This window comes from Bos indicus x Bos taurus, chromosome 10 (genome assembly GCF_003369695.1).
Source record: "Bos indicus x Bos taurus breed Angus x Brahman F1 hybrid chromosome 10, Bos_hybrid_MaternalHap_v2.0, whole genome shotgun sequence".
Lineage (NCBI taxonomy): Eukaryota > Metazoa > Chordata > Mammalia > Artiodactyla > Bovidae > Bos > Bos indicus x Bos taurus.
This window is the reverse complement of record NC_040085.1, coordinates 70,645,071-70,669,089: the sequence shown is the minus strand read 5'-3', so window position 1 is coordinate 70,669,089 and position 24,019 is coordinate 70,645,071. Positions and strand designations below refer to the sequence as shown.

General features: G+C 47.7%; 1 protein-coding gene across 6 annotated transcripts in view; it reads right to left on the bottom strand.

Moving 5' to 3' along the window:
* The window catches only part of PLEKHG3 (pleckstrin homology and RhoGEF domain containing G3), a 46,782-nt gene extending 24,272 nt beyond the window's left edge, over nucleotides 1–22,510 (bottom strand). For 2 of the 6 annotated variants that reach the window (XM_027554328.1, XM_027554330.1), the window contains exon 1: nucleotides 5,398–5,418. The gene's annotated coding sequence lies outside the window, so the exon portion shown is untranslated. Of the gene's footprint in view, nucleotides 1–5,397; nucleotides 5,419–22,255 lie in introns of those variants that run through there. The other 4 variants (XM_027554329.1, XM_027554333.1, XM_027554331.1 and 1 more) reach the window with 4 other exon arrangements.
* Between the last annotated feature and the right edge of the window lie 1,509 nt (nucleotides 22,511–24,019).

Genomic DNA, 24,019 nt, shown 5'->3' with positions numbered 1-24,019 from the left:
CTAGGAAGGACTCTGGTTGCCAGTGGAGCCCTCCCACCTGAATTCTGGGACAGAGTCTGGGCCTACAGACTAAAGTCCAGAAAACTCCCTCGGCCTGGCCTTGGAAGGGAAGGAAAGCCCCTGGCATCTCATGTCAGTGGGAGTACTGCTCACCCACATCTCCCTGTCGCCACCACGCACAAGCCCAACATCTGCTCATGTTACTTCTCAAACCTGCAAGGTGTCCCAGACATTCTCTCCCTCCCCAAATGTGGTCCAATCATCATCCTCGGAAAGGCCTCCCCAACCATCACCAACCCATCCAACACACACAATGATGCAGGCCGAAAATGCTTCCCCACCCAGGAATATCTACATCTTAATCCCTGGATACAAAGAGCCTCTCTATGTAGCTAACCTTATATGGCAAAAGAAATTTTGCGGGTATGATCAAGTTAAGGATCTTGAGATGGGGAAGACTGTTCTAGATTACGTGGGTAGGCTCACGGTAATCACGAGGGGCCTCACAAAAGGGAAGTAGCAGGAGTCAGAAGCTGATGTGACAGCAGAGGCAGAGGGACAGAGCGAGAAACTGGTCAATGCTAGGCTGCTGGCTTCGTCGACGGAGGAAAGAGACCACAAGTCAAAGCATCTAAGCAGCTTCAGGAAGCTGGAAAGGACAAGCAAACAAAATTTTCCCTGGAGATTCCAGAAGGAAAAGAACCCTGTAGGCCCAGACTGACATCTGACCTCCAGAACTATAAGATAATAAATGTCTGCTGCTTCATTTATTTTTCACTGTGCTGGGTCTCTGTCACCGTGTGAGCTTTTCTCTAGTTGCAGCGAGCAGGGGCTACTTCCTAGTTGTGTAGTGGGCTTCTCATCGCAGAGGCCTCTCGTTGCAGGGCAGGGGCCCTAGCACGCTCAGGCTTCAGTAGCTGCGGCTCCCAGGCTCTAGAGCACACAGGCTCAGTAGCGGTGGCGCAGGGTCTTAGATGATCCGTGGAATGTGGGTCATCTTGGACCAGGGATCGAACCCGTATCCCCTGCATTGGCAGGTGGATTCTTTCCCACTGAGCCACCAGGGAAGTCTGCACGGGTGCTGTTCTAAGGCACGAAGATGGTAGCGTTTGTTAACAGCAGCCATGGGACACTAACACACAGACACTTCTCTGAACTCCACTGAGCCTGAGTGTCGCATAAAGCACAGGTCCTTGGGGTTCTCATGTGCAAGCTCTCCTTCCAGACTAGACAGTAAAAACCTAGTGGGCTGGGCCTTCTTTCACCCCCAGAAGGCAATGCACGCACTAGGTGTTCAATAAATTTCTGCACCTCTCCACTCCCACAGTAGTCAGACGAAAGACAAACAGTGGCCTCAGTCAAGACCTGAGACAGTTCCTCCTTGTCTAATGAGTTTCCAATTAGTCACTGCCAGCAAGTTTCCGATTCACCAAGAGGCATGCAGGAGCAGTGACTGCCCATTCACCCCAGCAGCCCCACACTCTAGGCCCCAGAAGAGGGACTGGAGCAGGGGCATAGCTGCCCTGCCATGCCACATATTAAATGACCAGCCACAAAAACTGGAAGAAGAGACCACTCTGGAGTTTGAAGAGGGACTACAGCAAAAGGGCCCTACAGATATCCCAGGAAAAGCAGTCCACTTTCATCGAAACTGAAGGCAAAGGAGAGCAATTACTGTGGATGAGAAATTGCTATTGCTCATAGCCAGGGTAGGTCACAGCTTGTCACTAAGCAGGAAAATGACACAGACACAATGTCCCCAGAAGATGGAGGGGATGAAGACCATGCTAGAAATCACAGACACCTCCAGTGTTCTCAGAGGCTTCACCTCTCCCATCTCTAGAGGCTCACAGGACCACCCCTCCTTATCAGCAAAATTAAGAGACCCAGCCCCACAAATTAACTATCTAGTTGCTCCCCGTACACCCACTATAGGGGGTGCTTATTTTGAGGCCACCAACCTTGAACCACACCTTTAAGAGTTGCAGCATTTACTATTGCATCAGATTCAAAGGCATTGGAGAATCCAAGTAGAAAAAGTGGGAACAGAGGGGCCCACTGGATCTGAGTTCTCAGATGAGGAGGAGAGAATGAGCAAGTATCTCAGTGCATGAGAGTCCAGAGAGCAGAGATTAAATGCAGTACATGGATTCACAGGCTTTGGAGTCAGGCAGACGTGGTTTGAAACCCAGTTACTCTGTCTTACTAGCTATGGGTGGCCTTGGGCAAGTCACTGGATCTAACCAAACTTCAAGTTCCTTTACCTGTAAAATAAGCACAGCAATACTACCCATTTCACTGGTCTCCAAGAACGAGAGGACATGCAGTATACCTTCCATAAATGGTAGCAATGAGAAGGATGGATGAGTTACTATTTGTCCATAAGCATCAGGATAAGAGATTTTTCTGATGCGTGTCTAAAACAGTAGACCCATATCTCAAGTCAATAATAGAGATACAAGTTTAATCATGTACCACCATGACCTAACCCTCCCCTCCCCACTTCACCCTGATCCTGCCAATCATCCATCATCTATGATCCCAACACAGATTTGGACCATGATCTTTTAAGGGCAAATATAAAGCAATTCAGCTGGAAACGGAAATGAGTCTGATATCCAGGCCCCACAGAAGGTCAAACCAGAAGACGAAGTTTGAATGAGTCAGTCCTATGCTGTAGCAGGCAGGGCGCATTCCTCTGGGTTCCGCAGGGAGAGAGCTGGAGAGGAACAGGCCATGCGGAACAACAGGCCTGAGCAGGAACAGAATTTAAGGTACCGTGAGGTAGGGAAGTGATTGGTGGAAACCATCCTTGACACCCGTCCTTGGATTTTAAAGAAAACATGTAATGCAACTCCAGGGTAGCCAAATGAGAGAGCCAGGACTTAGAGGGAAAAGCCCCAGTGTTTGCCCATTTCCTAAATCACAGGGAATATCCAAGAGGGGAAGGCAGCAGAATGGACCTGAAGGGCCCTGGGACTCCAGCCAGCACGGCTCAAAACCAGCGTTAGTTCTACTCCTAACTTGCTGGACGACGGGGAGCGGGGCAGTGAGCCATCTGTACTGCAAGGTCTACCCACTCATTTAGGGATAAGACAAACGGCCCTTCCCGAGTCATGAGCTTCAGAATTCACTGCTCAAGTATATTCAAGCACTCACTTTGCACAAAGGCACTGTGGCAGCCTTGTGGGCTAACACAAAGATGAGTCACACAGAACCCGCTCTGGAGAACAAATACTGCATCAGGAGAAACCGGACAAGCACATCAATGACAAAGGGAAGCAAGGACTGCCCTGGCAGTCCCATGGTTAAAGTTCGGTGCTTCCACTGCAGGAGGCACAGGTTCGATCCCTGCTGGGGCAACTAAAATCCCACAAGTCATGCTATGTGGCCAAAAAAGAATACTACTACTAATAATCGTTTTTAAAAAATAGACATATCAACAGATTATCCACAAAGCAGTGCCTCAAGTACCAGCACAGAAATGCACATAAACTCTGCTGACGGAAGAAGGAGAAAGTGTCACCTAGGGGACCCAGGCAGCTTTAAAGGAGTGACATTTTCGCTGTGTCTTGAATGATGACAACGCTTCTGCCAGGTGAGGAAGAGCCCTAAGGACATCTGGTACAAGCGTAGCAGCAAGGGACAGTGGAGTCCCCAGAGGACCTGGACCACACAAGGACCCTGGGCGTCCGCAGCAAGGGGTGGGCACACCCGGGCCCGGCCTGGAGCCCACCACGGAGACTCGGGACACCAAGTGAGAAACTACCCTTAAGATATACAAACTGCTAGGTGGTGCTGTGGCCGCAGGGGTCTACACAGCCAGAATGTTCATGAAGCATCGAGAAGCCAAAGAAGATGCTGGCTGTTTACAGAGAGCTTCAAGGACAGAAAGAGATGGGGAGAATGTGCTAGGAAGAAGGATGACACCTATCCCAACCCCTGAGAAGGGGGAAGAAACAAGGCCCCCAATAAATGTGGAGATAACTACCCGGATACGAAATGTTTCTAAAAGCAGAGGGGTGAATGCCAAGTCTAGAAACTGAGATGCCAGGGCTTAACTAGAAGGGAATCTTCCCCTGAGATTCCAGAACAGCAGCTCCCAGCTGGGGGCATTGTGTGGGGGCAGGGGGAGTCAGTGTTACCACCTGAGGGTTTTTCCCTTCCCCAAATTCCCTCCCCAAGGAAATCAGAATTAGGGAGGCTCCCCCAAACACAAGTTGGTTTTCAATTCCAAGCAACAGCAGCCTCCCTTTATGAACTGCTGCCATCAGGCACACACCCTGATTCTCCTGGCCCTCAGGAACAAGAGCAAGAGCTTCAACCAAACCCCCTTGTTGCCCTGGACGCCGACCCTGAGCCTGGCACCTAACCCAGACAACCTAGGAAAGTAGATTTTCCAAGGCATAGCTTACAGTCTCACATAACAAGTGTGAGTCTCTAATTCTCAAAGCAGCTGGCCTTTCGGAGAGCAGGGCCTCCTGCATGACCCTGTCCCTCAGGGATCCCTAACCCAGAGCCCAGGGGGGCCCCTCTGCACCCCCACCCCACCCCAGATCCCTGCCTTCCCTTCTAAGGAGCCTCCACCAGGGAGGCCTGAGAAACTCATCCAACCAGTTTACAGGTGGGAGGAGAGCAGCTTTGTCCCTCAGCTAAGCAGTTACACACACGCAGAGGGGGCAGCTGTCACCAAACCCTAGATTCTGGGGCAGGTGGGTCCACATGGGCATGGCCCAGGTAGCAGTCCTGTTCCTGGAAAAGCCAGGCCTTGATTCAGGGCTGAAACTCAAGGCAGGGCAGGGCAGCAACCTGCCCCTGACCTCCCGGCTTCTGCAGCCCGGAGCTCTGGGAGGGGTGGACAAGGCCCCGGCCTGGCGGTGTCCACCAGGGGAAGAGTCCAGGTCAGGGACAACATCCTTCCACCTGCCCAACCTGCCACCACCTCTAGATTTTATCTAAAATAACCACCCTCTGTGGATTCTGGGAAAAGGAAACTTCCGGAAAAAGTGGGAGATTAACTCTGCTTTTCCCAGGGTGCGCTGGGTCCCTCTACAAAGAGCCCCTTCCCTAATCGCCCAACTCCGAGTGTTCAGAGATCACAAGACCCTCCGAAGCCCCTCGCAGAACCACGTGCAGTAACTCAAAGAGGAACACAGGATTCTCGCTCTCGCCCGGCCTCAATGGACACATCCCCCTGAAGAAGCCTGGGCAAGATTTTAAAAAGGGACCAACTCAACCTGTCCTCAGTTTCTGAAGGCCCAAGGGAGAAATTTACCTTTCGCCCCAAAGCCTGTGGCCAGCCGGGTTTCATGGCAGAGTCTGGCAAGACTCAGAGGCCTTTGACAGTGCTGCTTCTGCCCCATTCGCACCCCCTGGCCTGGCCAGCCGGGTACCTACCGCTTTCCTCAAAAGCGCTCCCATCTGAGCACCAGGAAGGCTGCGTGGGGCCCGGGAGCCGCATTCGGCCCTGGCAGCCGAGCAGTTAACAGGCTTGGGGCGAGCAGAGAGCTGCCACCAACAGCCTCGGGAATTAAAGCGCCCGCCGCCTCCTGCAAAACCTCTTCAATAAACGTCCTATTCAGAATCAGTTGCGCGTGTGGGTCATACTTTCTGCATTTCTTTCATTCCTGATGCCCGGGGGGCCTCCTAACAGAGGAAATGGAGCTTCCCACCCCAACTCAGCCAGGCCAGGTGAGCGCCACCAACCGCTGAGGACGCGCAAGTGTCTCCAGCAATTCAAGACTGGGGACGCTAACTGCAGGAAGTCAAATAGTGAAGACACTTGAACAAAGCCGGAGCATTCACCAGCACAACAATAACCCATTTATGTGGCTCCTCCCCCACCTCAGGCCCTCAAAGCCTAAGGACATTAACCCTTACAACAGCCAGAGACAGAGGGGAGAGACGGCTGCAGCGGTTGGGAGTTATTTCCCTGTTTTACAGATCAGGAAACTGAGGCACAAGTGGCTCCCAAGATGCCGGGCTGGAATAACCTCAATAGCAGGCAATGTGGTAATAAACACATTCTCTCTGAGCTCTCCCTACCACGACCGTTTGTGTGCTAAGTCGCTTCAGTTGTGTCTGACTCTGCGAGTCCATGGACTGTAGCCTGCCAGGTTCCTCTGTCCACAGGATTCTTCAGGCAAGAATATTGGAGGGGTTGCCATTCCCTTCTCCAGGGGATCGAACCTGAGTCTCCTGCGTTGCAGGCGGATTCTTTACCACTAAGCCACCGGGGAAGCCAGTGAGGCGGAGCTATTTACTCGCCAAAAGCCGTGCAGCAGGAAAGCCAGGGTTTGCCGGAATTCCGGTGCTGGTCACTATTCCTCACCCCCAACATCAGTGGGGCCAACAGATACAGCCAAAGACGGATGGAAAGGTGCCAACGCTGCCCACCTCGTGGGAACGCCTTCTGGCACTTTCTGCCCTTTTACAAGTAACACTATGCTCAGAACAAGTTCCTACAGCGTGGAGCAAACCTCAGAAGGAGGCCAACATGGAGTCGGCTGGGAATTCATAACCTGCCCATTGATGCCTCCAGAAACCACTTCTGTGTCAACATGTGACCCAGGGGCCAGCACACAGGTTGCCCTCTCTACCTCAAGCTCACAGCAGGAGTTCTAATCCACACAGCTGACTCAGGGAATGGGCACGTGTCCTAACTTGTTTTCTGTGTGTGCTGCCTTCTTTACTCAGTCACAGCCTCCTGAAGGTTAAGGAGCAGATCTTCCCAGGGTTTTGTGCATTTTCTTCCCCCAGGGCTTCTGATGCTCCAGTCCCTACTACTGATTTTAGCAGCTGTAAGACTCATGCCAGAAGAAAGCTGAAGCACACAGGAAGGATGGTATTTTCTGGACTCTTGTAACGGGAGAAAGAGAGATCTCCAGTGGAGATACAGAAAAAGGTTTGGGGATGGAGAGGCAAACCTCTTCTCTGCTGCCTGGTCAGGCTCAGCCCAGCGGAAGGTTGCATCATCAGGGCTCAGATAACTTCCATCTAAAAACAGGACTACTCACAAATATTTGTTGACAGTATAAACCACACGCCAGGTTCTGGGAACACAGCAGTGAATAAGACAAATCCTTACTATCATGGAACTTACACTCCAATATGGAAGACGGCCACAAAAGGTAGACAAATATCTAATATATTCCTGGACAGTGTTAAGTGTTATGAAAAAGATGAAAAAGAGAAAAGGCAGTATGGGGGTGGACAGTGTTAGTTAGGGAGGCCTGGGAAGGCTCTGTAAAGGTGACTCTTGGCAGACACCTGTATGACAGGAAGCAGCCAGACATACAAAGTTCCTCTGCCAATCTTTTCCTCTGCCCCACCTGAGCGACTGAACTGAACTGAGACCTCATCATCATAGTAAAGTAAAAGTGAAAGTCGCTCAGTCGTGTCCGACTCTTTGCAACCCCATGGACTGTATAGTCCATGGAATTCTCCAGGCCAGAATACTGGAGTGGGCAGCCTTTCCCTTCTCCGGGGGATCTTCCCAATCCAGGGATCAAGCCCAGGTTACCCACATTGCAGACAGATTCTTTACCAGCTGAGCCACAAGGGAAGCCCATCATCATAGTAAGTGCAGACTTATGATGCTTTTAAGCATTCCACTATTTCTCAGTATAAAAATTACTAACCACACAATAAAACAAACCATGACAAGCAAGTCAGAAGATGAAAGAAATTGATACTACAAAAACTAGGAATAAAAGAAAAATCTGAAAAAGACTTTGAAAAAGTACTCAGTTCAGTTCAGTTCAGTCGCTCAGTCGTGTCCAACTCTTTGCGACCCCATGAATCGCAGCACACCAGGCCTCCCTGTCCATCACCATCTCCCAGAGTTCACTCAAACCCACATCCATCGTGTCGGTGATGCCATCCAGCCATCTCATCCTCTGTTGTCCCCTTCTCCTCCTGCCCTCAATCCCTCCCAGCATCAGAGTCTTTTCCAATGAGTCAACACTTCGCATGAGGTGGCCAAAGTACTGGAGTTTCAGCTTTAGCATCATTCCTTCCAAAGAACTAAATGGAAATAAAATAGTTGACCTTTGAACAATACGGGGCTTCGGGGCAGTAGAAATCCATGTATAACTTTACACCAGCCCTCTGTATCCATGATTTCTCATCTACAGGATCAACAAGCTGCAGATTGTGTGCTAATGCTGTTACCATTTACTCGCTGTATCCGACTCTTTTGAGACTCCCTGAGCCCGCCAGGTTTCTCTGTCCATGGGATTTCCCAGACCAGAATACTAGAATAGATTGCCATTTTCTTCTCCAGGGGATCTTCCCAAATCAGCAATCAAATACGCACCTCCCGCACTGGCAGGCAGCTTCTTTGCTACTGAGCCCCGTGTAGTACTATAGTACATATTTATTGAAAAAAATCCACATATAACTGAACCCACACATTTCATATCCAGATTTTTCAAGGGTTAATTGTATACAATATTGACATGTTAAACCCAATAGTTAAGTTAAGAAAATTATCACCGACTCAATGGACGTGAGTCTGAGTGAACTCCAGGAGTTGGTGATGGACAGGGAGGCCTGGCGTGCTGTGATTCATGGGGTCGCAAAGAGTCAGACACGACTGACAGACTGAACTGAACTGAAAGAAAGAATTAGTGAAATGGGAGAAAAAAAAAACTGAGGAAATTATCCTGAAATAGATGTAAAGAGTAAGATAGAAAATATGAACATTAAGAGACAAGATCCAGGGCTTCTCTGGTGGTCTAGTGGTTAAGAATCTGCCTGCCAATGCAGGGGACGTGGGTTCGATCCCTGGTCTAGGAGGACCCCACATGCCATGGAGCAACTAAACCCATGTGCCTACTGAGCCCGCACTGTAGAGCCCATGAGCCCCAGCTACTGAAGCCCACACACCTAGAGCCCATGCTTCGAAGCAAGAGAAGCCCCTGCTCTCCGCAACTAGAGAAAGCCTGTGTGCAGCAATGAAGACTCAGGACAAACAAAAATTTTTTAAAAAGTAAATAAATAAATCTTTAAAAAAAAGAGAGAGAGAGAGACAAGATCCAAAGAGTTCCAGAGGAAGAAAAGGAAAAGAATTAAGGGAGAGGCAATTTTCAAAGACAGAATATATATGAATTTTCCAGAACTGAACATATCGACATCTGTCCTCATATTGAAAGCACAACTAAGTTAAATTTTTTAAAAGTCCACATTTAGACCTATCATACATAGTATAAATGCAGATCATCAAAGACAAAAAAGAACATCTTAAAGGATTATAAGGAAATACTATGAACAAACATATGCTAATGAATTAGATAACTTTGATGCCATTCCTAGACAAATTCCTAGAATGACATAAACCAATGAGGATTTGGGAAGGAACAGAAAATCTGAAGAGATCTGTTAACAAGCAAAGAGCCTGAATTAATAATTTTTAAACTTCCAATAAAGAAAAGCCCAGGACTCTGTGGCTTCACTGGTGAATTTACCAAACATTTAAAGAATTAACAGCAATTCTTCACAAACTCTTCCAAAAATCAGAAGAGGAAAGAACACTTCCTACACATTCTATGAGGCCTGATAAAAGACCAAACAGAATATCACAAGGGGGAAAAAAAGCTACAGGCCAGCATCCCTTATAAATGTGGCTATAAAAATCCTCAATAATACACTAACAAACTGAATCCAGCAACATATAAAAAGGAATATACACTATGACCATGTGAATTTATCCCAGAAATACAGGATTGGGTTAACATCCAAAACCAAAAATAAATTAATATAATTTTAGATATTAATAGAATAAAATACAAAAACCATCTGGTCACCTTAATAGACCCAGAAAAAAACATTTGACAAAATCTGACACCCTTCAATGATAAAAACACCACACAAGCTAGGAATAGAAGGGAACATCATCAGTCTTATAAAGAACGTACAAAAAACCCCACAGATACTTCATCTCAATGGAGAAAGAAGAAATGTTTTCCCCCTAAGATCAGGAATAAGACAAGAATTTCCCCTCATGACACTTCTATTCAACATCGTACTGGAGTTCTAGCCAGGAAAATTAGGCAAGAAAAAGATATAAAAGACATTCAGATTGAAAAGGAAGAAGTAAAAATATTTCTAGTTGGCTTAAAACTCAACATTCAGAAAACTAAGATCATGGCATCCGGGCCATCACTTCATGGGAAATAGATGGGGAAACAATGGCAACAGAGAGAGACTTTATTTGGGGGGGCTCTAAAATCACTACATATGGTGACTGCAGTCATGAAATTAAAAGACACTTGCTTCTTGGAAGAAAAGTTATGACCAACCTAGACAGCATGTTAAAAACAGAGACATTACTTTGCCAACAAAGACCCATCTAGTCAAAGCTATGGTTTTTTCCAGTGGTCATGTATGGATGCGAGAGTTGGACTATAAAGAAAGCTGAGTGCTGAAGAATTGATGCTTTTGAACTGTGGTGTTGGAAAAGACTCTTGAGAGTTCCTTGGACTGCAAGGAGATCCAACCAGTCCATCCTAAAGGAAATCAGTCCTGATAATTCATTGGAAGGACTGATGCTGAAGCTGAAACTCCAATATTCTGGCCACCTGATGCAAAGAACTGACTCATTGGAAAAGACCCTGCTGCTGGGAAAGATTGAAGGCAGGAGAAGAAGGGGACATCAGAGGATGAGATGGTTGGATGGCATCACCAACTCTACGGACATAAGTTTGAGTAAGCTCCAGGAGTTGGTGATGGACAGGGAGGCCTGGTGTGCTGCAGTCCATGGGGTCACAAAGAGTCGGAGACGACTGAGCAACTGAACTGAACTAAATTCATAGATGACATGATCTTATATATATAGAAAATCTTAAGAAATTCACTAATTAAACAATTAATGGACTCCACTAATGAAAGAGTCTAGTAAGATGGAAGGATATAAGAACAATACACAAAAATCAATTGTGGTCCTATATACTGCTGCTGCTGCTGCTAAGTCACTTCAGTCGTGTCCGACTCTGTGCGACCCCAGAGACGGCAGCCCACCAGACTCCCCCGTCCCTGGGAATCTCCAGGCAAGAAGACTGGAGTGGGCTGCCATTTCCTTCTCCAATGCATGAAAGTGAAAAGTGAAAGTGAAGTCGCTCAGTCCTGTCCGACTCTTAGTGACCCCATGGACTGCAATCCACCAGGGTCCTCCACCCATGGGATTTTCCAGGCAAGAGTACTGGAGTGGGGTGCCATCGCCTTCTCCGTCCTATATACTAGTAGCACACAATCCAAAATGCAATGAAGGGAAATGCCCTGGTGGTCCAGTGATTGGTACTCTACACTTTCATTGCCAAGGGAAGGGGTTTAACTCCTGATGGGAGAACTAGGATCCTGCAAATTGAGTGGCTTACCCTCTCCCCCCAAGAAACAAAACAATCCCATTTATAACAGCTTCACAAAGCATTGAAAATTTTGGAATATATTTAACAAAAGGAATCTAAGAATTGTATATGGGAAGCTACAAAACACTTGAAAGAAACTAAAGACCTGAATAAATGGAAGGACATCGCATGTTCATAGATCAGAACACTTAACACTCTTAAAGTTAGAGATACTCAGTAAATTGATCTACAGACTCAATGCGATCTATTTCAAAATTCAAGCTGGCATTTTTGTAGAAATTGACAAGACGATCATAAAATTTGCATGGAAAAGCAAAGGAGCCAGAATAGCTAAAACAATCTTGAAAAAGAACAAAGTTGGAAGACTCACAGTTCCCAACTTCAAAACTGATTACAAAGCTATAGTTACCAAGACTGTACTGACATATAGATAGACATATAGATTAATGCAACAGAACTGAGAGTACAGAAATAAAACTTCACATTTATAGTCAACTGATTTTCATTAAGGGTACCAAAACCATTCAATAGGGAAAGAATAGTCTTTTCAACAATGTTAGCACAGCATAAGAATGAATCTGCATATCTAGTTCATATCATGCACAAAAATTAAGTCAAAATGGATCACAGACCTAAATATAAAAGCTAAAACTATAAAACTCCTAAAAGGAAATATAGAGGTAAATTTTGTGAGCTTGGGCAAGCAGTGGTTTCTTAGATACAATGGGAAAAGCACAAGCAACAAAAAAATAGATAAATTGGACTTCATCCAGATTTAAAACTTATGTTTCAAAGACACTATAAAGAAAATGAGACTAGATCATGTTACAATGTATACAAATATTGAATCATTAAGTTGTACATTTGAAACTAATAATAATATATCAATTACACATCATTTTTGAAAAATTTTTAAAAGAGAGACAGTGAAAAGATAAATCACAGAATGGGAGCAAATATTTGTAAACCTGATAATAGACTTGTATCCAGACTATATAAAGAACCCTTACAATAACAATAAAATAACCCAATTTTAACATAGGCAACAATTTGAATAGATATTTCTCCAAAAAAATATACAAATGGCCAATAAGCACAAGAAAAAATGCTCAACATCATTAGTCATTAGGAAAATGCAAATCAAAATCACAATTAAATCTATTTCATACTCACTCTAAGATGGCTAAAATCAAAACCATGTTCAATAACAAGTGTTGGAGAAGATAAAGAGAAATTAGAACTCATATATTGCTGGTAAGAAATAGTGTAGCCTATTTAGAAAACAATTTAACAATTCCACAAAAAGTTAACTTATAAATAATAATCTCCCAGTAGGTCATATAGAAGCTAGGAGATCTATATGCTGCGCACAATAAGTTGTACACAATTGTTCATAGCAGTTTTATAATACAAAAAAAGTGGAAACAGCTCAAATGTCTATCAACTGATAAATGGATAAACAAAACGTAGTAAACCCATATAATGGAATGAAAAATGAAGAACTGATAACCTGCCACAACATTGATGAAAACATTATGTTAAATGAAAAGGCTAGTCAACAGAACGATACATTGTATGAACTCATTTATGTAAAAGGTCCAGAACAGGCAAATCTAGAAAGATAAAAGCAGACTAGTGATTGCCTGGGGCTAGTGGATAGGGGAAATGGCTGCAAAAAGTAGTTTCTTTTAATAAACCGTGATAATAAAAATGGTTTAGATAGCAGGCTTTCCAGTTGGCACCAGTGGTAAAGAACCTGCCTGCTAATGCAAGAGATTTAAGAGACTTGAGTTTGATCCCTGGGTCAGGAAGATTCCCTGGAGAAGGGCATGGCAACCCACTGCAGAATTCTTGCCTGGAAAATCTCATGGACAGAAGATCCTGGTGGGCTATAGTCCATAGTGTCTCAAAAGAGGTGGACATGACTGAGGCCACTAAGCACACACGATTAGACAGCAGAGGGAACTCCCTGGTGGTCCAGTGGTTAGGACTCTGCACTCTCACTGCCGAGGGCCTGTATTTGATCCCTGGTTGAGAACTAAGATCCCACAAGCTGAGCAGCAGGGCCAAAAGAGAAAAAAAAAGATTACATAGCAGGGATAGTTATACAATTCTGTGCTTATATATTAAAAAATGGGTAAATTTTAAGATATGGGAAATATATCTCATAAAGCTATCGAATCAACTCTTGAAAAGTAAAAAGTCAAAAAAAAAAAAAAAGTAAGAAGTCAGCAGGAAAAGTATAGACTGCTTAATAACTAGCACTGGGAAAACTGGCTATTTCTCTGGAAAAAATAAAATCAGTTCCATCTTACAAGGCTGAGCGGTTCTCAACCTTGGCTGAACATAAAAGTTACCTGGCCCATTTCATGACCATGCCTGGGCCCTACCCCAAGATATTTTCATTTTATTGGGCTGATCTGAAATGAAGCTCAGACATTTTAAAAAGCAAATAGTACTATTTTAAAACGCTCCTCATGAGGCTTTAATATGTAGCCAGAGAGAAGAACCATTGTCACATACAGAAAATACACTCCAGATGAATTTAAAATGTTAAGAGTAGAAGCAAAACTTAAAAAAAAAAAAATGTATAAAATCAGAATATGAAGGGGCTTCCCTGGTGGTCCAGTGGTTAAGAATCCACCTTCCAATGCAGGCCTTCGAGGGCTTTCCTGGTGGCTCAGTGGTAAAGAATCTTCCTGCCAATGCAGGAGACACGGGTTCAATCTCTGATCCAGGAAGATCCCACATACCGAGGAGCAACAAAGCCTGAGGGCGACAACTACTGAGCCTGTGCTCTAGAGCCAGGGAGCCACAACTGCTGAGCCCACGTGCTTGCACTGCTGAAGCCTGCGTGCTCAAGACACACCACAGTGAGAAGCTCACACACTGCAGCTGCAGAGCAGCGCCTACTCACCACTGCTAGAGAAAAGCCCGCGCAGCATGAAGACACAGCAAGGCCAAAAATACATAAATAAAATTATATATTAAAAGAGCGAGAAGACCTCCAGCTACAACAAAGAGCACACATACTACAACAAAGACTCAGTGCAGTAAAAAAAAAAAACTTTAAATAAAAAAAGATTTTTTAAGAACCCATTTAATAAAAACCAGGGTAGGAAAAGATTTCTCGATATGAACAAAAGACCGGCCAATGTGACAACATTAAAATTTAAATTTCCCTATGAAAAATAACTTTAGTAAAGTTAAAACAATCCAGAGCTATACGTAATGAATAAAACCCACAAAAGATTATGAATCTGCCTGCAATGCAGGAAATCCAGGTTCAATACCTGAGTCAGAAAGATCCCCTAGAGGAGGAAATGGAAACCCCCTCCAGTATTCTTGACTGAAGAATCCCATGGACAGAGGAAACTGATGGGCTACAGTTCATAGGGTCACGAAGAGTCGGACAACACTGAGCAACTAATTCTTTCACTTTGTTTCATTTAACACATATACATAGACTTTTTTTTAAATTCCTAAAAATCAGCAAGAAAACGGCAACTAAAACTCTGAAAAAGTACTGAGAACCTGTAACTTGTCAAAGTGTGGGGAACTAGGAGCAAGAAAACAAAGGGTAGAGACTTTTCACTACATTACATTCTGGGGCTTGAATCACGTGGATGTATTACTTGGTTTAATTTTTTTTTTTTTTTAATGCAAAAGGCAAAAACCTCACAGAATTATAAACATGGACAGGCAATAAACATAAAAAATGCTCATCCCTATCTTCAATCAAAAGTGCTAACTTTAAGGGGCAGTTTATAAAATAATTTTAAAATTACATCTACTAGATTACAAGACACAATCCAAATGTTAGTGAAATAGGGGCTCTTGTGTTTCTGGAAAGAATGTATACTGATTCACAAATCATGCAGCGACATTATTTGGCAGTATCTTGAAAAGCACAATTTATAACCCCATAATCCTACCACTGACATACATGGTAGAAAAGATTGACACATGGATGATAAACACAGGATACTGGTGAGAAAAATGGAAACAATCTAAGTCTGTCCATAAGGAAGCTATACTATAATTATATGACAGACTCCATGTAACAGTTCAGGGAATAAACTAGATTTAAATATTTCAACATGGATAAATCTAGACAACAATGTGTATTCAATACGATGCTATACATGTCAAAATCAAAACAACAGGAAACTATAAATCACTTACAGACAACAGTAAAAAGTATGAAGACATGCACAGACATGAGAAACACCATATTCAAGAGAATGTTACTTCTGGGGAGGGAGGAAAGAGAAAGCAATTAGAAAAGAAAGCATTGACTGCATCTGTTTAACATTCTATCTCTATAATAAATGACAGAAATAAATTGGAGAAAATTACCATTTGCCAGATCTGGATGGTGAGAAGACAGGAGTAGGTGCTCCTCCGCAGGGGCGGGCCGCACCATCCTGGACACGACTGGAACAACCAGCGTGGAGGCTGAGCAGCACAGCACAGCACCCTTCAGCAGCATCCAGAACCCAAACAAAGGAGCAAAGGCTCCTGATGGAAAGAGGTCTGGGATTTTTGAAATTGCAGCCCCTCCCTAACAGTTTCTGGCCTCGGAAATGTTGTGCGGCACTCAGGTAGAAGCTTAAAAAATGTAAATGTATTAAAGGCATTCTTGTTTCCACTGAGGCAAGCGCTCTCTGGGATAACTGGCAGTCTGCTATGGGTGGAGCTGAATTAAGTTTGGGCCCATCCTAACTCCACAGTAACACAGTAAAACCTTGACCAGCTGGAACCCCTGCAGAGAGAGCTATCCAAAAGGCACGTTTTTTAAGAGTGTGCCCAGTTTCCAAAGAGTCTGGGGTAGAGCTCAGAGCATGTGCTCTAGAGTCATCTAGAAGTTCAGACCTCATCTCTGCTAAGTCTTAGCTGAGATCCCAGAAAAGTGACCTACCTTGTGTGAGTGGATTCAGTTTCCTCATCTGTAGTTGAGGGTACCACCACCTACTATGCCTTGTTGAGAAGATTAGCGATATTACCTAAGAGTCAACACTTAAAAAATTGTAGTCAATCTGACTGGGACATCTTTCAAAAACACGTTACACTCTTCCTTCCCTCCCCTCCTAAATAGCCAAGGAAATATCATTTAACCTCCGCTTGATGACTCAGGGTCACAATTACCAGCAAAGCATCAATTATCAAAATGATGATGCCCCCAAAGGCCAAGGTGTGCCAAGCCACTCCCCCTACATAAATACTGACCCCTGGCTCTTACACTCACGCCTGTTTTCCATAGTGTCTTGTTCTCCACCCTCTCCATCAATTGTCAATTGCACTGTGGTCATTTTTCTTCTCTACATTGGTCTCTTTACACTCTTTCCTTTGCTGCTGCCTTTCAGTTGTGGGCTTAGAAATCAGATGACACAACTCCTACATAAAAGTTAAACAGGGTCTGAGGGAGCTGGTGTGAAAGAGAATGCAGGAACTTGAGTCCTGGTCGACCTGGAGACCTTCCTGGCTACTTGCAAATAAGCAAGGCCACTGGGTGGCCATGTTGTAAATACGGTAGAAAAGGGATTACAGGACATATTATGGGATGAACTATTTTCAAGACTGAAAGCATACTCTACTTTGGACACAACATGCAAGGGGCAAACTCTCAGCAGGCCTGGGAGGACTGGTCCCAGTGACCCGAGGCACCCTTTCACTGGTCCAGGCTGGAGGAATACAGAGCTGCCTGCCCCTGTACCACAGCTTCAACTTCTTAGAATCTTCTACTCTACTAGGACAGAGTAGAACGTTTGTGAAGAGTGTGAAAATTTCTCTAATTCCTAAAGTTTCATTCACAGTAGGGTTTTATTTATTCAACAAATGTTTACTGGACTCCTACTATGCAGCAAGCACTGGAGATGCAGCGATGCACAGGACAGACAGAGCCTGCAAGAATACTGGTTCCCTTTTCCTGTCAATAAATACTTGCCATCTATTGCTCAAGAATCTCTGACTTATACACATATGTGCACACACTCCTATATATATATAGACCAACATACACACACATAGTCTTGTGGCCTGGGGAGCAAAGTTTTTTAGAGCTTCCAGTACCTCCTGAGATCCCGTTACCATAGTGAAACAGACTTCACTCATCTAGCATCCCTCCCTCCATTCTCAGCCAAATTCCAGCAACAACTAGAGCAACCCTTAGTACCCTCAAAGTCTGTTTCCCAAAAGGCAACATGCTCAGTCGCCACCGTGCCCACTGGAACTTCATTCAAGTCCTATGGCCGGCCCCAGAGTCTGCTCAGCATGAAACAGAGTCTGAGAGTCCTTAAAAACCCGTTCCTTGAGCTTAAGCCAGGAGGCTTCCCTCCCCAGAGGCTAGCAAGAGAACTGTAAAAAGTCCCATTCTCTCTTGGGTGGCATTCCCAGATGGCAACAGTCCACCCAGGGCTAGGCTTGACCCCCACCACTGCCTTCTTCCTCTAACTCCATGGAACAAAAGCTGGAGCAGGTGAGATCGAGGAGCCCAGACTGTTCTCAGGATGAGACCCCAGCACAAGCTCAGAACACCCTGTGGATTACACTGTTCTCCATGCTATATGGGAACAAAGAGGGCTCCAGCAGAGACCCTGCCTTCAGAGAACTGCTAATCAAAATAAGAACAGAGCAGAGACCCTGTTCACAAGGCCAGTCTATCCCAAACAGCCAACACCCAGAGGGGTGGCCATCAACTCTGGATGTACCTCCTCTGGATCACAAACTAGTTAACCCTGCCCAGTTTTCATTCTCCTGACTTGAGGTCACCCAACATCACAAAATTGCTTGAGGCTGTTTAGGGCCCTCCCTGGAACTTCCTCTGAAGCCAGATTACACCTAGTTTTACCCGGTCTTCAGGCACCCACTGGTAGGCTCAGAAAGCTCCTTCACCTCAAGGGCCTCCCTGGCTGTCCTGTGCCTGAAACTGGGCTCTCAGAGGGCGCGGTCTGGCTGATGACCACTTCCCCAGCCCCCGCCCTCCACCGCCCATCGCTGCTTCCTGAGCCAGGCTCGGCCCCCAGGAAACCGCTCCCCACCGCTTTTGACAGCAGCTATCTTTGAGCTCAGGCACCTCCCTTTGAGGTCCTGATTCAGCTGAGAGGGGAAAAGACTCTTCAGATTGGCTGAGTGGAAGCAGAGCTGAGCGGAGTCCAGCCAGACTCAGCACTCAGTGTCTGTCTGTCTCTTCGTGTTACTTGAAATTCTGGTCCATGGTGGACCCTTCTTGAAACTTTTTCTGGGGCTGCCTGAGCCTCTGTGAGCACCCTCTGGCACCTCTGCAGGCTCTCCTCAAACAGCTCCACCCACCATCTGCCCAGCCTTCCCTGCCCTCCCTCGATTTCACCAGCCTTTTCTCTCCCTCTCCCAGCGGAATTCATCTACAGACGTTGGGGGAGAGACAGTTAGCCTTTCCAGCTGTGAGGCAGGGTAGAGAGGCCAGGGATGAAGGTGTGATTTCATCAGGGCTGGTTGGAAGCAAGGGAGATTCCAGAGCAAGGGAGGGTCAGGGCTGCCCCCAGTTACCCCCTAGAAGCAGCACACACACCTGGGAAGCCCACAGCCTCAACAATCCCCCAGCCTTGATTCTAGGAGACAGTTGAAGAGTTTCACCAACTACAGAAGTCTGCACTAAGTAGGGTTTCCATTTTCACTTGCCTCCAATTCCCCACTTGCTTCAAGCTTTTCATTTAGCAATGGTAATAAAGAGCCTGGGCTACCCTTGCAGAATTTGGTTGGAGAAATAACAAAATAGAAGACTCTCACTTACTGAAGACCTCTATAGACTCTGCTAAGCATCAAACAGACGTTAGCTCATTGTTCAGTCTCACAAAACCGTACATGGTAGGTATGATGACTAACTCCACTTTACAGGTGAGAAACACAGGCTCAAAGGAGGTTAGCACCGCAGGGCTAGGAAGCTGTCAAGCCCCACAGTGAGTTCCTTGAACTGGGTTTCAAGAAAAGGAAACCAGAGACAAGGAAAATTCCTCCTTCAGGCATTATGGAAGAGCCCTTCCTCGGGATGTCTCCCGGGCCACCCCATCTCAAACACCATCCCACCCACTCCATGACCCTACCCACTCCATGACAGTTCACATCCACCTTTCCCATCACATTACTCTGCTCATCATTAACTTGCTTTCCATTATTTATCTTGCTTGTTGTCAGCTTCCCCCACTAGAAGTCAGCTCCATGAGGTCAATGACTCTAATATATTTTGTTCACTACCATGTCGCCTGCGTCCAGCATTCTATATAGCAGATGCAAAAAAAAACTCTTGAATGAATGAAAGAACCCTTTAAAACAGAACGAAGGGGTGTGAGTGTAGGAAGAAAAAGAGGATGATCCATCCATTCACGGTGGATCTGGTGAGAGAAATCTGGCCAGGGTGAGCTGGGGGCTCCAGATGGGACCTACAAGAGGAAATGAAGGTCTGCCTGGTCCCTGGTGGACTCCAGTAAAGCCTTCCTGCTGGCAGAAGTGACTTCCAGATGCCAGGGCCCCAGCCTGAGGGCTTCTGCTGGGGAGGGCCGGCTTGCAACTCTGAAACAAAGGCCTATGGACACGCAGCTGGCCAGCCGCTGGGTCCAGAGGGGCAGCCTGGGGTGGGGAGGGGGGTACAAATGAGGAGCTGAAGACAGCCCTCAGAGCAGCTGCAAAGGCAGCACCTCCCAGTGCCCAGAGTCCCCTCAACCTCTCAATACAACCAGGAAGAGCTAGATGGCTTCCCAATTAACCCTTCAAAGTCAGTGCTCAGCCTGGGCTCAAGGCAACCCACGGGCTTGGAAGCAGAGCCTTCATAAGGTTCCGAGAAGACAGCAGAGGTGAAGGGGCAAGCCGTACATCTGGAACACAGTTCCTTTTCCCCTCCTGCCCTGGACAGCCCTCAGGCCATGGCCTTTGGCCGCCTCCAGCGTAAACACAGTGACCCTGGGATGGCTGTCAATTTGGTAGGGCAAATGTTTACCCTAGAGCTGAGCTATTACAGGCCGGGGAAGTGTCCACCGTTGGCTCCTGGTATCTATTGTCTCCTTGTGGCACACATGGGACATTTCCAATAAACTGTAAAACTCTCGGGGGCTCCTCCTAGCCACACTGAGCCTTCATTTTGTATAGGAGTTTATGCAGCAATTTCCACATACCTGGCTTCCTCTGATCCTTACCAGGCCCCTCTAGGAGGAAAAGTAGGCAAGCCTCCAACTCTACTCAAGAGGAAACTGAGTCAGAAAAAAACTTTGTGACTTAGGTCACGTTGGGAAAAGCACGGATTAGACCACGAGGAAACCTGAGTTCTGGTGCCCGTTTGCCCAGTAGGAACCCGGCTCCAATCACCTCACATCTCTGGGCTCTGCTGCCTTCATGTGTAAATGGCACATCCGAGGTGCCTTCCAGCCCAAATGACTCAGTCTTTGATGCTACACAGTAGAGCCAGTGCTGGGCTCCCAGGCCAGGGCTCTTCCCACTCTCCCCCTATCCCACTTCCAATAAAAATCAGTAAAAACAAAACAAAAACAAAGCCCAAGGCAGCTCTTCAGCAAATCACTCTCTGTTTCTAGGACTTGGCTTACCCCAAGCCTACTCCCTGCCCCAGCCCCAGAGCAAAGTATCCTGCGTTTAGATATCCAAGGGGCTGGGAGTCGGGGCAGCAGAGACAGAAGCCTATTAAAAGAGGGAAGATGAGGCTTCCCAGAACCACAGGGAAGAGGATAAGAGAGAAGGGGTTCAACTTTTCTGGGTTCTTACTCCCTAGGTTTTCTGCTGGAAATGATTGGGGTGAAGTCACTCCCAGTTAGGCCATTCACTCCATCCCTAGTCGAGCAAAAGAGAGGATGGAATGGCACTTGCTTGAAGGGAGGCAAGCAGCGTGCTCAGCGCGGAGCCCGGGGGGCTGTCATTACTCTGCTTATTATTTCTTGAGCAAGGTCGGTGTGACTGAGCTGCGCAGAGGTGGGGCTGAGGAGACTCTGGGAACCCCAGTTAGGGTTACCTGGAGGGTGATGCGGTCTGCATCGCCTCCTGGGGGGCCCACGACGGGAGACAGGCAAGTGACTTTGAGGATGAACTCTTATAATGGCCACAATAACACCAGCCGCCCCCACCCCGCCCAGGCCACACCCCTCCCGCCTCCCTCTATTACACTTCCCACTCCGTTCTTCCTTTTGTTTTTCAAAAGTAGCTCCAAAGAGTAAAAGTAGCTACCGAAACGTCTTGAAATTGGCACGACTTCTCCTAGCTTTCCAAACCAAACGGCTGAGAATAGGAAGAAAATGAACCAAACCAATTTCGGGAGTGGGCGAGGTCGAGGTAGACAGTGGCAGGCAGTGGCTTCTGTGCTTTCGGCTCCCCGGCACCCCACTTCTGGCACTCACTCTAATCCCTCCGGGACGTGAGCTGAGATTCCCAGAGCGAGTACCGTGTGACACCAACCCGGAACAGGCTGCTGGCGCCTTCGGGCTCCCGGGTCAGAGGCGCGGGTCCTTCCTCAAAAGGGTCCACCCCGCCCGGGCCCACAGTCCGAGGCAAGGACCAGCCCTCCGGCAACCTAGCGCGCAGTGGGCACGGGTGGGCGCAGCCTCGCGGGCTTCCCGGGTTTCAAACTGAGCCCCTTGGAGCCACCCGGCCCATTCGCTCCTCTCGTTTCCGGGGTGGGGGCTAAAGCACAATATCTCCTGGCACGAGCCTCCCGCGCTCCAGCCCTTGGCTAGGAGGGTCGCCCTGGAAGCAGCCCACGCGGCCCCGGGCCCCCTTCTGCCTCCCCCGAGTCCTCACCCCTCAGGGCGCTGGGGCGGGTGCCTGGGAGGGTGCGGGTTTCAAAACCACCCCGGGCACTGCCGCTGGGCCGGCGGCGCTGGCGGAGGGCTCGGAGAGAACCGAGGAACACTCACCGAGCAGCGGCTGCCCCACCGGGTCCGGAACGCAAGGCGCGCGAAGCCACCCAGGTGCCGCCGCAACGCAGGCGCAAGTTTGAAAGTCGCTCCGGGAAGGGGCCGAGACTGCCGGCCGCTCCCGCCCACCGCCAACCCCTTGGCGGCCGGGGCGCGGCCAGCTGCGAGCGCGGCCCCCGGGGACCCCAGCCCGCGCGCGCCTTCCCAGTGCCCAGCAGGAAGTCGGGGCCGAGCCGAGCTGGAGCAGCCACGGGAGGGGGCAGGGAGACCGGGAGGGCGGACCAGGAATTTTTCCAGTGGGTGGAGACTCGGGCCGGTGGCTGGAATCCCGCGATTGGCGGCTTGGCGGGGGCCGGGGGAAACCTCGCGGCACTGCGAGCTGGAAACCGGGGTAAAAGCTGTGACGGGGGCGACGGGGCTCGCGCGCTGCTAATGATTAACTCCGCAGGTGGGGAGAGAGCGCGGCCCCGGCGCTGTGCGCCGGGAGGAACGCTACCCGCCCGGGAGCCACCTAGACGTGCTAAGACACAAAGACGCACGTGGGGTGGGGGCCGAGGGGGTCACCCTGGTGTCACAGACCTGATATCACCGCCTCCCAAGAGGGCACCGGGGGGCCTAAACGGCCCCGATTTTACGAACAGGAAAGGTCCTTTAGTGGGGATCGAATCTGGGAGCCCTGACCCTTCCAAAGCCGGGCACCTCGGCTTTTCTGAGTCAGAAAGGCACGTCTTGAATTCCTCACCGAAATTCGGTTCCCGTGACCCTTTACAGATGTAAGTCCAAACCTCTGAGAAACGAGCAAGAAAGAGATGAAGAAGCCGATAACCTGGGGACTCCCCCAAGATACTGTTAGATGAGAAAAGCAAGAGGCAGAAACCCGTGTAATAAAAGACCCATTTTGGTACAACGAAGAGAAACTGTCCCCTGTTAGGATACCTGTATGTAATCACTTCGGCATGGAAAAGTGCACACCTGGAAAAGAGGGGCTGAGGGCGGGACGGAGACATTCATTAAGGACCGGCTGGCTTTTGAGCAAGAGCATAAACTTTAAATAAACCGGAAATAATTCGTCAATAAAGGTGTTAAAAAAGAAAAAAAAAAAAAAAGATGCTGTCCCAGCACAAGACAGGGAGAGACGCCCGGGATGGGAGGAGGGATGGGAGGAGGAATGGATGGGACATGGACATCAAAACCTCTGGGTACATTTGACATTAGTGTGTAGACATTATGTGTGTCTAGTAAAGGACGAATATTCCTGTTTAAAAACAAAACAAGCCCAAAAGAAAAGAAAAATAAGCTACTCCCGGGAAATGCAAGCCCCAGGTGACTTACAGGGAGGGGAGGGGCCAGCGCGGAAGGAAATGGCTTTCAGGTGACTTTGAAACTGGATCCAGGCCGAGGGTAAGGTGAAGACAGCGGGGCTCCCGGCTACCCACGGCGGGGGAAAGAGGTAGGCGCTGGGCCTGATCCGCGCGGGAAGCCGGGCGCACATTCCTCTGAGAGGGAGGGTCGCACATTCCTGCGGGAGGGAGAGCCTGCTCCAGCCTAGCAGAGCCCTGCCCGCCCCGAAGGGGAAGGTGAAAGAGATTGCGGAGGGTGGGGGCGGGGGCAGGATCGGAGGTAAACAGCCACCGCGGCTCAGCCAGAAACGGCCGGCCAGGCTCCGAGCTCCGGGGAGAAAGAGAAGCCCCAGTCTTCTCCTGCGTTCCAGAGTGTAGTTCAGCCTCAGGCTTCTGCTTTTTCTTTGATCCTGCTTTCTTCTCT